Source organism: Schistocerca piceifrons, chromosome 5 (assembly GCF_021461385.2).
Source record: "Schistocerca piceifrons isolate TAMUIC-IGC-003096 chromosome 5, iqSchPice1.1, whole genome shotgun sequence".
Lineage (NCBI taxonomy): Eukaryota > Metazoa > Arthropoda > Insecta > Orthoptera > Acrididae > Schistocerca > Schistocerca piceifrons.
Genome location: NC_060142.1, coordinates 354,324,539 through 354,340,369, shown reverse-complemented (window position 1 = coordinate 354,340,369; position 15,831 = coordinate 354,324,539). Strand labels below are relative to the sequence as shown.

Genomic DNA, 15,831 nt, shown 5'->3' with positions numbered 1-15,831 from the left:
TACTAGTGCCCGTACAAAATCCAGACTCTCCAGCAACTAAAACCTCATGATTCACAGCAACGTTCTGAATTTGCCCTTAAGTTTCTGGCACGAATAATAGTTGACGACATGCGGCCGGTATGAATTCTGTGGAGTGACGAGACACATTTTACACTTCAGGGTGCAGTGAATACACAGAACTTCCGAATTTGGTGCGCCGTTAAACCGAGTGTTGTACACCAAGAGCCACTGCACTTGCCTTATGTGACTGTGTGGCGTGCATTCTCTGTCCGTTCTTCTTTGAAGACAATACGCCCAGAGCGCTTGTTAGGTGTACCGTGATGTCTGCCGATTATCGAGACCTCATTGTACGGTATGTGAATCCTGCTTTGGAAGAGTGCAACTGTGTGGAAACCACTGTTTCCATGCAAGATGGGGAAACATCTCATGTCACTCGCCCGGTGAAAGATCTGCTTAATGCAACCTTCCACGACCGTGAAATCTCCAGAGGTTTTCCCGATGCGTGGCCTGCAACATCATCTGATCCAAATCCATGCATCTTTCAGCTCTGAGGTTCTCTAAAAGAACGCGTTTACCAGTTCGGTCTCTAGTAGACCTGAAGGCCAGTATACAGGAACACACTTCTCAGATTCCACGGGAACTGCTCCGAGCAACTGTCGAGGACAATGTTTTACGGATGCAGCATCTCGTTGACGTCTGCGGTGTTCATATTGAACAAATTGTTTAAGCTGTGGTTAATAATAAAATCAACATTACATCTTTTTCACTTGTCTGACCGTTTGTGCTCATGTCCCGTCCCTAATCCATTATATATGGAGACATTTCTACACGTCTTTCTCGCATTCATAGCGGAAGACTTGCACCTGGTGGCCAAAATTGGAACTAATTTTTTTCCAGCCTAAATCTGTTCCGCATCAACACATTAGCATATCTACCATGTTTTGCTGCCATACGCTAATTGCAGCCCACACTGTACCTCTGTGAGTAGCTGATATTTAATTATAGCCACCTGATATTTGTCTTTATAATTGGTTCAAATGGTTCAAATGGCTCTGAGCACTATGGGACTTAACTTCTGAGGTCATCAGTCCCCTAGAACTTAGAACTAGTTAAACCTAACTAACCTAAGGACATCACACACATCCATGCCCGAGGCAGAATTCGAACCTGCGACCGTAGTGGTCGCGCGGTTCCAGACTGAAGCGCCTAGAACCGCTCGGCCACTCCGGCCGGCCTTTATAATTGTTAAACCTACTTTGGTGACTGCAGTTGTAAGAGTCAAATGGCATGAAGGGAAGCAGTGGACGATAACGGAGTGAGATGGGGCTGGAGCCTATCCCCATGATATTATTCACCCCGCACATTAATTAAAAAAAACGGTGAAATTCGGAAATTGAATTAAAGGTCAGAAGAAGAAATAGAAACTTTTCTAAACTTTCCTGTTTCCCTACGACAATGTAATTCTGTGAGAGGCGGCAAAGGAATTGAAACTGTAGTTGCGTGCAGTGGACAGCGTCTTCAAAAGAGATTATGAGATGAACCGCAACAAAAGTATAATAAGGGTGACGACACGTAGCCGAATAAAATATCATGATGTTGTGGGAATTAGATTACGACGTACGATATTAAAAGTGGTAGAAGCGTTTTGCTATTTAGGTGTCAAAATAACTAACGATGGCCGAGGTAGAGAGGATGTAAAATGCCGACTGGCTGTTCCTTCAATAAGAAATCTTTTAAAATCGAATATCATTTTAAATATTAGCAAATCTTTTCTGAAGGTATTATATATAGTTTACCCTTATATGGAAGTACAACGATATCGATAAGCAGATCATACAATAAGAGAGCCACATGCGTGGTCTGGGACGCCTTGCCACGGTACGCGCGGCTCCCCTCGTCGGAGGTTCGAGGCCCTCGGGCATGGGTGCGTGTTTTGTTCTTAGTGTAACTTAGTTTAAGTTAGATTAAGTAGTGTGTAACCCTATAGAACGATGACCTCAGCAGTTTGGTCTCATAGGAACTTACCACCACCACCACAAAAAGAGAATAGAAGATTTTCAAATACCGCGTAACAGACGAATGGTGAATATTAGCTGGGTAGATCGGATATAAGGCGCTGCAGTCATGGACTGTGCGGCTAATCCCGGCGGAGGTTCGAGTTCTCCCTCGGGCATGGGTGTGTGTGTTTGTCCTTAGGATAATTTAGGTTAAGTACTGTGTAAGCTTAGAGACTGATGACCTTGCAGTTAAGTCCCATAAGATTACACACACATTTGTCATTTTTGTCGTAGATCGGATAAATAATAAAGAGATACTGAACTGAATTTGAGGAGGCAGAAATTTGTGACACAACTTTACTAAAAGAAAGGATCGCCTGAGACGACACACACTGAATTATCAGGAAATCATCAGTTTGGTGGTAATTGGGATAAAGTGTGGGAGCAAAAAATTGCAGAGGGAGACCAGTAAGCAGTAGCTATGCAGTGGCGAACAGGCTTGCACAGGACAAACTAGTGTCTTCGAATTGAAGGCCACAGCACTATAACTTGGGGGTTGCTCGTCATCAGATGTATAATAATAATAAATAGCTTAAAGACTAAGTTAATTTACTGGTAAATGCAAAATAATGCCCATTACAAACAATCAGTAACTGAACCCAGCATTTGGGGTTAGTAGTATCATCTGGATACCACGAACGAAATTAAACTAAACGAATGAGTGAAACTAGTTGTTGGGAAGAGAGTAAAAGATTTAGATATTCTGGGATGATTCTGAGGAAGGGCAGGGTCTGTTATGGAAACCGTGTAGGAAAAAAATAGCGCTTTAGATCATCTTCAGGTGAATTTGAAGAAAGACGTTGATGAAACTCAGGCTAATATAGATCAGGTTAGCCCACGAGAAAATGCTACAGAAATTTTCAAACGAGTTATAGTCGCGCAACCCTGTCGGGCATATGTAGAGAACCGGAATTCGAAGATGAGTGCGCAACAGCTATATTGACTTCATGTAGTTGAAGAAGTAGAATTAACAAATCTTCCTTATAGATTGATTTTCTCTCAGTACTACTCGAAGATACGGTTAATATGAATCAATTCCGCGAATAGGAAAAACTTTTCACTGACTTCTCAAGTTGTCTCACACAATAGCAATTTTCTGAAAAGTCGTGTGATGAAATTCAAATGTTTCGAATGTGTTAAATGGCCCAGGTAATAGTGAAGTAATGAATGGACAATGTCATATCGCAAAGCAGCAAAAGGAAAAAATATTGGAGCTAACCGACAAAAGTTCAAAACTGTTCTCACGGGTGTGCTACACTTTGTAATATACGAGAAATTCCATATCTTTGTGATCTGTATCCATTTTTATCTGCAATGCATTACAAAAATCTACAACAGAGTCGGCAGAAAAGAGAAACTTTTCAGTTTGATAACACGCTAGCTCTTCTGTGGCCAACACTGAAGTGACACAAGTCGTGGGATACCTCTTAATATCGTGTCGGACCTCCTTTTGCTCGGCGTAGTGCAGACATTCGACATGACGTGGACTCAACAAGGCCGTTGGACGCCCCTGCAAATATAATAAGCCACCATGCTTCTACAGTCTTTCATAATTGAGGAAGTGCTGCTGATGCAGGATTCTGTGCTCGAACTAACATCTCGATTCTGTCCCATAAATGTTAGATGGGAGTCATACCGGGCTATCTGGCTGACCAGATAATTTACTTGAACTGTCTAGAATATTCTTCAAACCTGAATGAGATTCAGGTAGGAGGCGAGAAACTGGCAGAAGTAAAGCTGTGAGGACGGGGCGTGAGTCGTGCTTGGCTAGCTCAGATGGTAGAGCACTTGTCCGTGAAAGGCAAAGGTCCCGAGTTCGAGTCTCGGTCCGGCACACAGTTTTAATCTGCCAGGAAATTTCTTCAAACCAATCGCCAACAATTATGGCCAGGTAACATGATGCATTGCCAACCATAACCATTCCATCGTTATTTGGGAACATGAAATCCATGAATGGCTGTAAACGGTCTCCAAGTACCCTAACATACTATTTCCAATCTATGATTGGTTCTATTTGGTCACAGTCCAATCCACTCCATGAAAATACAGCCAACATCATTATAGACCACCACTAGCTTGCACAGTGAACTGTTGACAACCTAGGTCCTAGGCTTCGGGGGGGGGGGGGTGAGGGGGGGAGGGAGGGGGGGAGGATCTACGTCACACTACAATCATACCATCAGTTTCTTATATGACCAGGTCACTGTTTTCCAATCGCCAAGGGTACAACCGATATGGTAACGAGCCCAGGAGAGACGCTGCAGGCCATGTCGTGCTGTTAGCAAAGAAACTCGCGTCGGTCGTCTGCTGCCATAGCCCATTAACGCCAAATTTCATCGCAGTCTCACCGAGTACCTTCGTCGTAAGCCCGACATGTATTTCTATGTTTATTTCAGGCAGTGTTGCTTGCCTGTTAGCACTGACAACTCTAGAGAAACGCCGCTGCTCTCGGCCATTAAGTGAAGGCCATCGGCCACTGCATTGTCCGTGGTGAGAGGTAATACCTGAAATCTGATATTCTCGGCACACTCTTGACACTGGGGATCTCGGAATATTGAATTCCCTAAGGATTTCCCAAATGGAATGTCCAATACGTCTAACTCCAACTATCATTCAGCGTTCAAAGTCTCAACTCCAGACGTGCGGCCATAGTCACGTCGGAAACCTTTTCGCATGAATCAGCTGAGTACAAATAATAGCTCCGCCAATGCACTGCCCTTTTATACCTCGTGTACGCGATACTACCGCCATCTGTACATGTACACATCGCTATCCCCTTACTTTTGTCCCTCAGAGTATGAGTTATAAGAGAACTGATATAACGTACGTGAGAGATTCTTTCTCCATTACCACAAGAGTAAAACTTACAGAAGATCCAATTTTACGAAATATAGAGATAGTTGCAACAATAAACTATTAAGGTCGGATCTGTTCCTCAGCCCTTGTTATATTTTTAGTGTTCATGGCAGTCTTACAACTTTAAATGAGTGGTAATTAAGAACAACATTCTCCAGAGACTTCAGTTATTATACGCTCGTAGTGAATTGACAATTCTCTGATCTTAGTTAAGCTGAAATGGCACTATTTAGCCTATTTATTTGAAGTACAGTTTCGTTGCACACTTTATGTAAAATGAAGCGCTAAATACAATAAAGGTTTTGCAACCTGCAGATCAGTTCATCTTTTGTACCAGCGAGTGAATAGAAATATGTCATTTGCCTGTCTCTGCAGGGAACTTTCATGTTGTATAAATTTGAACAGTGTAGTGCTTCGTATGCAAAAAATCGTATCTTTCTTTTTCTTTTATAGATACTCTTTTTGATCAAAACACTTAGGTTTCGCTGAGGATCGAACGCTCCAAAATTCCAGAAATATCGCAAAACGCACTACTTCAAAAGCAACACACAACGCCAAAATCCGTAACCTTGGCCTCTGCACAAGGTTAAAACGGTGTTTTGTGAAGAAGGTGGTGGAATGTAAGGGAAAGAATGTTGATACAGGGAATAAAAGGAAATGGACTTTAAGTGTGGTCTCATTATACACTTCGTTGCCTCACTATAACTGTGAAATCAAGTTTTCAGAATAATTTGCATGCTTCTCTTAGTCACAAGAAGAGAGCAAAAACTGATGCTTAATAATACACTCCTGGAAATGGAAAAAAGAACACATTGACACCGGTGTGTCAGACCCACCATACTTGCTCCGGACACTGCGAGAGGGCTGTACAAGCAATGATCACACGCACGGCACAGCGGACACACCAGGAACCGCGGTGTTGGCCGTCGAATGGCGCTAGCTGCGTAGCATTTGTGCACCGCCGCCGTCAGTGTCAGCCAGTTTGCCGTGGCATACGGAGCTCCATCGCAGTCTTTAACACTGGTAGCATGCCGCGACAGCGTGGACGTGAACCGTATGTGCAGTTGACGGACTTTGAGCGAGGGCGTATAGTGGGCATGCGGGAGGCCGGGTGGACATACCGCCGAATTGCTCAACACGTGGGGCGTGAGGTCTCCACAGTACATCGATGTTGTCGCCAGTGGTCGGCGGAAGGTGCACGTGCCCGTCGACCTGGGACCGGACCGCAGCGACGCACGGATGCACGCCAAGACCGTAGGATCCTACGCAGTGCCGTAGGGGACCGCACCGCCACTTCCCAGCAAATTAGGGACACTGTTGCTCCTGGGGTATCGGCGAGGACCATTCGCAACCGTCTCCATGAAGCTGGGCTACGGTCCCGCACACCGTTAGGCCGTCTTCCGCTCACGCCCCAACATCGTGCAGCCCGCCTCCAGTGGTGTCGCGACAGGCGTGAATGGAGGGACGAATGGAGACGTGTCGTCTTCAGCGATGAGAGTCGCTTCTGCCTTGGTGCCAATGATGGTCGTATGCGTGTTTGGCGCCGTGCAGGTGAGCGCCACAATCAGGACTGCATACGACCGAGGCACACAGGGCCAACACCCGGCATCATGGTGTGGGGAGCGATCTCCTACACTGGCCGTACACCACTGGTGATCGTCGAGGGGACACTGAATAGTGCACGGTACATCCAAACCGTCATCGAACCCATCGTTCTACCATTCCTAGACCGGCAAGGGAACTTGCTGTTCCAACAGGACAATGCACGTCCGCATGTATCCCGTGCCACCCAACGTGCGCTAGAAGGTGTAAGTCAACTACCCTGGCCAGCAAGATCTCCGGATCTGTCCCCCATTGAGCATGTTTGGGACTGGATGAAGCGTCGTCTCACGCGGTCTGCACGTCCAGCACGAACGCTGGTCCAACTGAGGCGCCAGGTGGAAATGGCATGGCAAGCCGTTCCACAGGACTACATCCAGCGTCTCTACGATCGTCTCCATGGGAGAATAGCAGCCTGCATTGCTGCGAAAGGTGGATATACACTGTACTAGTGCCGACATTGTGCATGCTCTGTTGCCTGTGTCTATGTGCCTGTGGTTCTGTCAGTGTGATCATGTGATGTATCTGACCCCAGGAATGTGTCAATAAAGTTTCCCCTTCCTGGGACAATGAATTCACGGTGTTCTTATTTCAATTTCCAGGAGTGTATGTATGTACATATTCCAATTTGTTTGTCTCGTAGGGGACATCCAGCAATACCGCAATCGATCCGCCACCCCCCGTCGTGCCTGGGTGGCCGGGGGACGGGACAACTTTGAAATTGTCAATGGGAATCCCCGTCTTTTTTGCAGATCACGATTCTACGGCAATATCTACGAACCTTTTGTCTGCAGCATTTTCTTCGTTTCGCCACAGATGGCGCTGTAATCGGAGAAATAAAAATGGGTACGCAATCGTAATTTACGACATGCTGCTCAATGACCCTTGTATATCCAGTGGCAAGTGGGACCACGCCTCCATGTTGCGAGTGTAGTACAGGCCATTACTTCATAACTTCTAATTGGGAACCCAACTCGCAACTTTGCATTCCTCCGACATACTCGGCGAGTCACCGTGGCCGTGTAGCGAAATACGACGTATCATATCAGGCAAGACACTGCGACCGGAGCTCACGTATCGTGCAGACGTGGAACAGAAAGCTGCTCTAAACATTACAATTCTTACTCAGTATCTATTGCCTGCACACCCGCGTATCATTTGGAGAACAAACATGCAAGTGGATGATCAATGTTCCAATCACAGAAGAAAAAATTAAACTGATTCTGATTTACGGAGAACGAAGAAGAAATGAGGTTGCTTCCAGAGAAAACTCGCTCTCGTTCATTCGTTTACAGGGTAGTAAAGGCGTTCATGTCTGATGGCAGCAAAAGGTCTGGCAAAAAGAAACATAGCGAACATGTTACAGGAGGCATTAATGAAAAAGCTGTACTAGCAGCAGTACACCAAAACCCACTGATAAGCGGCCGGAAATTGCACCACGATTCCGGTATGCCCGTGGGTGGTATTAACGCAATATTATATCGTCATAAGTATCATCCATACCGTGTGTCACCGCGTCAAGAATTTCATAACCTGGTAGTGTTTTGTGAATGGGCACTTCAACAAGTGCAAACGGCACCCACGTTCTTTGCCAAGGTACTATTTTCGGATGAGGATACATTCACAAACCATGGTTAACGGCATAACATTCATTACTGGAGTGCAGACAATTCCCACTGGTTACGGCAAGTGTCCATCAACGTCCTTCGTAGGTGTGGCATCGTGGGGAACAAACTCACTGGTCCGTATTTTATCGACAGAACGTTGAATTGACGCAAATATCGGACATTTTGGAATAGAAATTACCGGTACTACTGCAGGATATTGCCCTAGACGGTCGACAACATATGTGGTTTCAGCATGATGGTTGCACCGCCCATTATGCAACTGAAGTAAGGGCGATATTAGACTGTGTTTACACTGGTCGGTAGATTTGCAGAGGTGGCCCTAGTAATTGGCCCGCTAGGTCACCGGATTTGACGTCGCCAGATTTTCTTCTGGGGGTTATTTAAAAGATCCGGCGTACCAGCACTTTCAACAGGCAGTGAAGACATGGTCGACCGCATCAGAAACGCCTGTATTGACATTCCCGCAGGTATGCTTCGGTCCTGCGTACGGTCGTTTGGAAAGGGAATCACTAAGTGTATTGAAGTTGTTGATACTACGTTTGAACACTTCGCCTCGAGCCACGGCCAGAGTGGCGCGTCGAGCAGCCCTCTGTTCGTTATGTCGGAGGGATACAGCATGGAGGTGGAGGCCCGCGTGCCACTGGATGTTCAAGGGACATTGAGTAGCATCTCGTAAATTACGATTTTGTACCCATTTCTATTCCTCCAATTACGGCGCCTCCTGTGGCAAAACGAAAAAAAATGCTTCAGACAAAATGTATTCAGATTTTGCCGCAGAATCGTAATCTGAATTAAAAGAATTGGGGTTCCCGTTGAAGATGTTGCCCCCAGCCGCCCACGTACTGGTTGAGGTGGCAGGTCGAGTGTGGTATCGTTGGACGTCCCCTTCCGAGACACACAAATTGGAACTATAACTTTCTTTGATCCAATGCGTAGTTTTCGAGATATTTCAATGTGTTCAGTTAAAATGAACACCTAAAGTTCGCAAATGACGCTTACTTGCATTCCGAGAGATTACGTTTACGAAGGAAGCGCAGAAATCTATGTATCAACGAATTGGAGCAAGTTGTGTGTTCTGCTAAATTTCATTGTATTCCTGAACACCATTCAGTCGACTAGAGAAATAGTTCGTTGCAATTCGCAATGGTCGCCTGATAACTGCCACAACGATCTGGGATATTACCAAAATGAAACTCCCCAGAGAACTTACGCTGTTACGAAGTTTGCTAACAGATTATAGTTGCGTGCAGGACCGCGATTTGGTCCCGTACACTAGTTTTTATTTTTTTTAAATTTTTTTTTACGGCCATTTGTTTTATCAGTTGAGTTTGCCTGGGAATATGTTTGTTCCACCTCTACGTTGTTTCCAAGATATATATTTCACTGTTTCGTCAGTGTACAGCATAATTAACATTCCTGACCTGATAAATTATGTGACAGTTTGAGACTCGAACCCGAACCCATGCTTCTTAAGCTGTGAATCGTTTCGAAAGCTCATCACACGAAGCGCTCGATCCACATTAGTTGCATAGTAAACAAGAGATCTTCTGAAATAGATATAGTACTGTATTAGCAACGTATACGAGCTTCATATTTCGCATGAATAGCTTTGAATTCATGTTCAACCAGTCAGAAACTAAGCTTAATAACATTAAAATTTATTTTGAAAGAGACAGACAGAAATGAATTAAGGTTAGTCGTCGACAGGAATTTAAGGTTCTAGAACAGTGATGTGGTACGTTTTTTATCGCTTCAAAAAAGTGGGCACTGAAGTAATATTTGTCGTGGCATTGCTGATAACGCGACGGATCACTCAGATGTGTCCTTCAAAGTTGATAGCAGCGTTTGGTGTTCCCAGTGAAAATATTGTGTAGATAAGTGACTATGCTGCTGCTTGTACGGAAGATACACGAAATATATTTTGTGTTGAAAGTCTACACCTACATCGATACACTGCAAATCACATTTAAGTGACTAGCAGAGGGTTCATCGAACCACCTTCAGAATTCTCTATTGTTCCAATCTCGTATAGCGTACGGAAAGAATGAACACCTATATCTTTCCGTACGAGCTCTGATTTCCCGTATTTTATCGTGGTGATAATTTCTCCCTATGTAGGTCGGTGTCAACAAAAAATTTTCGCATTCGGAGGAGATAGTTTGTGATTGGAATTTCGTGGGAAGATTCCGTCGCAACGATAAAAACCTTTCTTTTAATGATGTCAAGCCCAAATCCTGTATCATTTCAGTGACATTCGCTCCCGTATTGCGCGATAATGCAAAACGTGTTGCCCTTCTTTGAACTTTTTCGATGTACTACTTCAATCCTATCTGGTAAGGATCCCACACCGCGCAGCAGTATTCTAAAAGAAGACGGACAAGCGTACTGTAGGCAGGCTTCTTAGTAGATGTGTTTCATTTTCTCTAAGTGTCCTCCTGCCAATAAAACGCAGACTTTGGTTAGTCTTACATTTTACATTTAGTCTTACATCTTACATTACATTTTCTATGTGTTCCTTCCAATTTCAGTTGTTAGTAACTGTAATTTCTAGGTATTTAATTGAATTTAAGGCCTTTAGATTTGACTGATTTATCAGGTAACCGAAGTGTAACGGATTCCTTTTAGCACTCGCAAGGATGACCTCACACTTTTCATTATTTGGAGCCAGTTGCCAATTTTCGCACCGTACAGATATCTTTTCTAAATCGTTTTGCAATTTTTTTTTATCTTCTGATGGCATTACTAGCCAATAAACGACAGCGTCATCCGCAAACAACCTAAGACGGCTGCTCAGATTGTCTCCCAAATCGTTTATATAGATAAGGGACAGAGAAGGGTCTATAACACTACCTTGGGGAACGTCAGAAATTACTTCTGTTTCACTCTATGACTTTTCGTCAGTTACTACGAACTGTGACCTCTCTGACAGGAAATCACAGATCCAGTGACATAACTGAGACGATATTCCATGAGCACACAATTTTACTACAAACCGCTTGTGTGGCACAGAGTCAAAAGCCTTCCGGAAATCCAGAAAAAAGGAATGAATCTGAAATCCCTTGTCAATAGCACTCAACACTTCATGCGAATAAAGAGCTAGTTGCGTTTCACAAGAACGATGTTTTCTAAATCCATGTTGACTGTTTGTCAATACACCGTTTTCTTCGAGGTAATTCATAATCTTCGAACACAATGTGTGTTCCAAAATCCTGCTGCATATCGACGTTACTGCAGCAGGATTATTTTCTTGTAAAATTGGTATTCAAGAACATTTTTGCTAAGTACTTTGGCTATTTTATTGGACAGAACCTCTAGGCACAGCACGCACTCATACTGTAGTGTTTGGAACTTGAGATTTTTATGTTATAAAGTAACTTGGAAACAACCGAAACGAACCCCTATGACAGTCCGCGATGGAGAGCTGTCTACGTACATTTTCAGAATGTCGCGCCTCAACCGGTAAAAACAGAAACCATGTAGGACACTTTGTTGTCCGTTTGTCTGTCCGTCAGCCAGTTAAGACTCCTTTTTCTTTGGAACTGATGGATATTGTTGTTGTTATGGTCTTCAGTCCAGAGGCTGGTTTGCTGCAGCTCTCCATGCTACTCTATCCTGTGCAAGCTTCTTCATCTCCCAGTGCCTACTGCAACCTATATCCTTCTGAATCTGCTTAGTGTAGTCATCTCTTGGTCTCCATCTACGATTTTACCCTCCACGCTTCCCTCCAATACTAAACTGGCGATCCCTTGATGCCTCAGAACATGTCCTACCAACCGATCCCTTCTTCTAGTCAAGCTGTGCCCCAAATTTCTCTTCTCCCCAATTCTATTCAATACCTCCCCATTAGTTATGTGATCTACCCACCTAATCTTCAGCATTCTTCTGTAGCACCACATTTCGAAAACTTATATTCTCTTCTTGTCCAAACTATTTATCGTCCACGTTTACTTCCATACATGGCTAAACACCATACAAATACTTTCAGAAACTACTTTCTGACACTTGAATCTACATTCTATGTCAACAAAAATCTCTTCTTCAGAAACGCTTTCCTTGCCATTGCCAGTCTACATTTTATATCCTCTCTATATCGACCATCATCAGTTATTTTGCTCCCCAAATAGCAAAACTCCTTTACTATTTTAAGTGTCTCATTTCCTAATCTAATTCCCTCAGCATCACCTTACTTAATTCTACAACATTCCATTATCCTCGTTTTGCTTTTGTTGATGTTCATCTTATATTCTCCTTTCAAGACACCGTTTATTTCGTTTAACTGCTCTTCCAGGTCCTTTGCTGTCTCTGACAGAATTACAACGACATCGGCGAACCTCAAAGTTTTTCTTTCTCCTCCATGGATTTTAATTCCTACTCCGAATTTTTCTTTTGTTTCCTTTAATGCTTGCTCAATATACAGCTTGAATAACATCGGGGAGAGGCTACAACCCTGTCTCACTCCCTTCCCGACCACTGCTTCCCTTTCATGCCCCTCGACTCTTATAACTGTCATCTGATTTCTGTAAAAATTGTAAATAGTCTTTCACTCCCTGTATTTTACCCCTACCACCTTCAGAATTTGAAAGAGAGTATTCGAGTCAACATTGACAAAAGTTTTCTCTAAGTCTACAAATGCTAGAAACGTAGGTTTCCCTTTCCTTAATCTATTTTTTTTTTTAAGATAAGTCTTAGGGTCAGTATTGCCTCAGGTGTTACAAGATTTCTACGGAATCCAAACTGATATACCCCCAGGTCGGCTTCTACCAGTTTTTCCATTCGTCTGTAAAGAATTCGCGTTAGTACTTTGCAGCTGTGACTTATTAAACTGATAGTTCGGTAATTTTCACATCTGTCAACACCTGCTTTCTTTGGGATTGGAATTATTATATTCTTCTTGAAGTCTAAGGGTATTTCACCTGTCTCATACATCTTGCTTACCAGATGGTAGAGTTTTGTCAGGGCTGGCTCTCCCAAAGCTGTCAGCAGTTCTAATGGAATGTTGTCTACTCCCTGGGCTATGTTTCGACTTAGATCTTTCAGTGCTCTGTCAAACTCTTCACGCAGTATCATATGTCCCATTTCATCTTCACCTACATCCTCTTCCATTTTCCTAATATTGTTGTCAAGTGCTTCGCCCTTGTATAGACCCTCTATATACTCCTTCCACCTTTCTGTTTTCCCTTCTTTGCTTAGAACTGGGTTTCCATCTGAGCTCTTGATATTCATACAAGTGGTTCTCTTTTCTCCAAATGTCTCTTTAATTTTCCTATAGGCAGTATCTATCTTACCCCTAGTGAGATATGCCTCTACATCCTTATATTTGTCCTCTGGCCATCCCTACTCATACAGTAAACCTGCGTGCCCTCGGGATAAATTACGGCCATAGGTCCGAATTTTATGCCACGTACTAAGGTCTATGGTCCCTTGGTGGGATAAAAACTTTTAGCTTCCAAAAGATAGGACCGTTTAGGTCACATATTTTGTTAGTCGTAAACTCACTTATCAAAACTTATAGGGCACTTCCCGTTGAACTATAATCATGGAATTTGTCAAGAAGCAAAGTTTCATGAACAAGTGAGGGAAAAAACCGGAAAACTGAATTTTTTGTCGTTTGTTGTCCGTCTGTTATATCCCATATTTTCCGGGAACGGGTGGACGCACCAGGGGCGTTCATAAAGAATGCAACTTTTTTTTCTTTTTTCTTTTTCTTTTTTCTTTTTTAAGGGTAGGATGGTTTTCTCTTCAGCATTCCAATACATCAGATTGCTCCCCACTCTTCTGACTACGAATCTTTATTTTGCAACATGATCTTCGTTCAATGCGACGCCGTTACGTGAGCTTACAAGGGGAGGCCGCCAGTTGTGAAATTCAGATTCGATTCATACTGCGCATAATAAAAGCTCATGGCCAGAGGTGTACTGTGGCAAAGCACCAAGATGCACTTCTCAGCCGTTGTCGAGAAATCGACAGTTAAAAGAAACCGTTGCGGTGAAATACTCTCTACGATTAATAATTTCCTACAGCGTCGTGGCGCAGCGGTAAGCGCTCGGGTTCGTAATCTGAAGGTCGCCGGATCGAATCTCACGCCATGCAACTCTCTTTTTTTTAATATTTGTTTTTTGTAATTCAAATATATATATAATTCCCGGCAATCAGTTGCAACAATTATGCATATAATAAGTTGTTGAAAGCCGTTTGTCGTGGAAAAACTGGCGACTTCCAACATCATTATGTTTTCCGCAAACAAAGTTGTATTTCACAAATGTTATTAATTGTCTTCATAATGTTAACCACGTATAGTTAACGGAAGACGTAGAAACGGTATTCCGAAACGAATACGTATAGCGTAAGTCAAACGTTCGAATTAGAATAGAGACCCCACGAACACAAATTTGTTGCGGCATGTATGAAATATAAACTAAGTAAAAAAAATTGGATGGCGCGAGATTCGATCCGGCGACCTTCGTATTACGAACCCGAGCGCTTACCGCTGCGCCACGACGCTATAGAAAATTATTAATCGTAGAGAGTATTTCACCGCAACGGTTTCTTTTAACTGTCGATTTTCTCGACAACGGCTGAGAAGTGCATCTTGGTGCTTTGCCACATTACACCTCTGGCCATGAACTTTTCTTATGCGCAGTATGAATCGAATCTGAATTTCACAATTGGCGGCCTCCCCTTGTTAGTTGAAGAGCCTGCATGCGTGCATGGTAGCCCTCTACTGGTCGAAGTCGGAGTCAACGTCTTGCAGCATCAATAACCTCCCCATCGTCCACGTCCTGCTTCCTCCGGTGTGCATTGGGTCAAACAGATGGAAATCGGAAGGTGTGAGATCAGAGCTGTAGGGTGGATGAGGAAGAACAGTCCAGTGAACTTTTGTGAGCTTCCCTCCCGTGCGCAGACTTGTGTGAGGCCTTGAGTTGTCATAGAGAAAATGTTCGTTTTCATTTTTTTGGTGATGGATACACAGAAGTTGTTTCTTCGATTTCCTGAGGATAACAGTACACTTCAGAGTTGATCAGTTATGTATCTTATTTTGATATCTTCCTAGTAACAATAACAGGCAAAAATCGTCGAATTTCTCCATTCCCGGGATAGATGAGAGAGGACATCAAACAGAATAACCCCTTCACAGTCCCAGAAAGTGATCGCCATGACTCTACCGGCTCAGGGTGTGGCTTTGAACTTTTTCTTCGGAGGAGAGCTGGTGTGGCACCACTGCATGGGTTGCTGTTTTGCTTCCGTTTCGAAGTGATAAACTCATGTTTCATCGCCTGTGACGATGTTCGACAAAAATTTGTCACGATCAGCCTAATACTGCGGATGTCATCAGGCACTGATGGTTCTCCGTTGTTCTTTAGAGTCTTCTGTTAGGTAGCAAGGAAGCCAGTGGGCACACAGCTTTGAGTACCCTAACTGCTGGATCAGTTTGTCAGTACTGCTAACAGAGACCTCCAGTTGTGCAGCTAGGTGTTTAATTGTGCTCCGTCGATCACCTCTAAAGAGAGATTCCGCACATTCCAACATTCTAGGAATCACAGTCAGGTCGCCTTAGACATTCTGGAAGCGCCTATGAATATCTGCGATGCTCTGATTTACCGGAAACAGAAATTCAACAATAGTTCTCTGCTTGGAATACACCTCCATTACAGACGTCATTATAAAGGTCACGTATAACGCCGCCAGGTAGC

At 43.7% G+C, this 15,831-nt stretch overlaps 1 protein-coding gene across 1 annotated transcript in view; it reads right to left on the bottom strand.

Annotated features, from left to right (window-relative positions):
* LOC124798439 overlaps positions 1 to 15,831 on the bottom strand; it is a 431,708-nt gene that overhangs the window by 397,602 nt on the left and 18,275 nt on the right. The window lies entirely within an intron of this gene.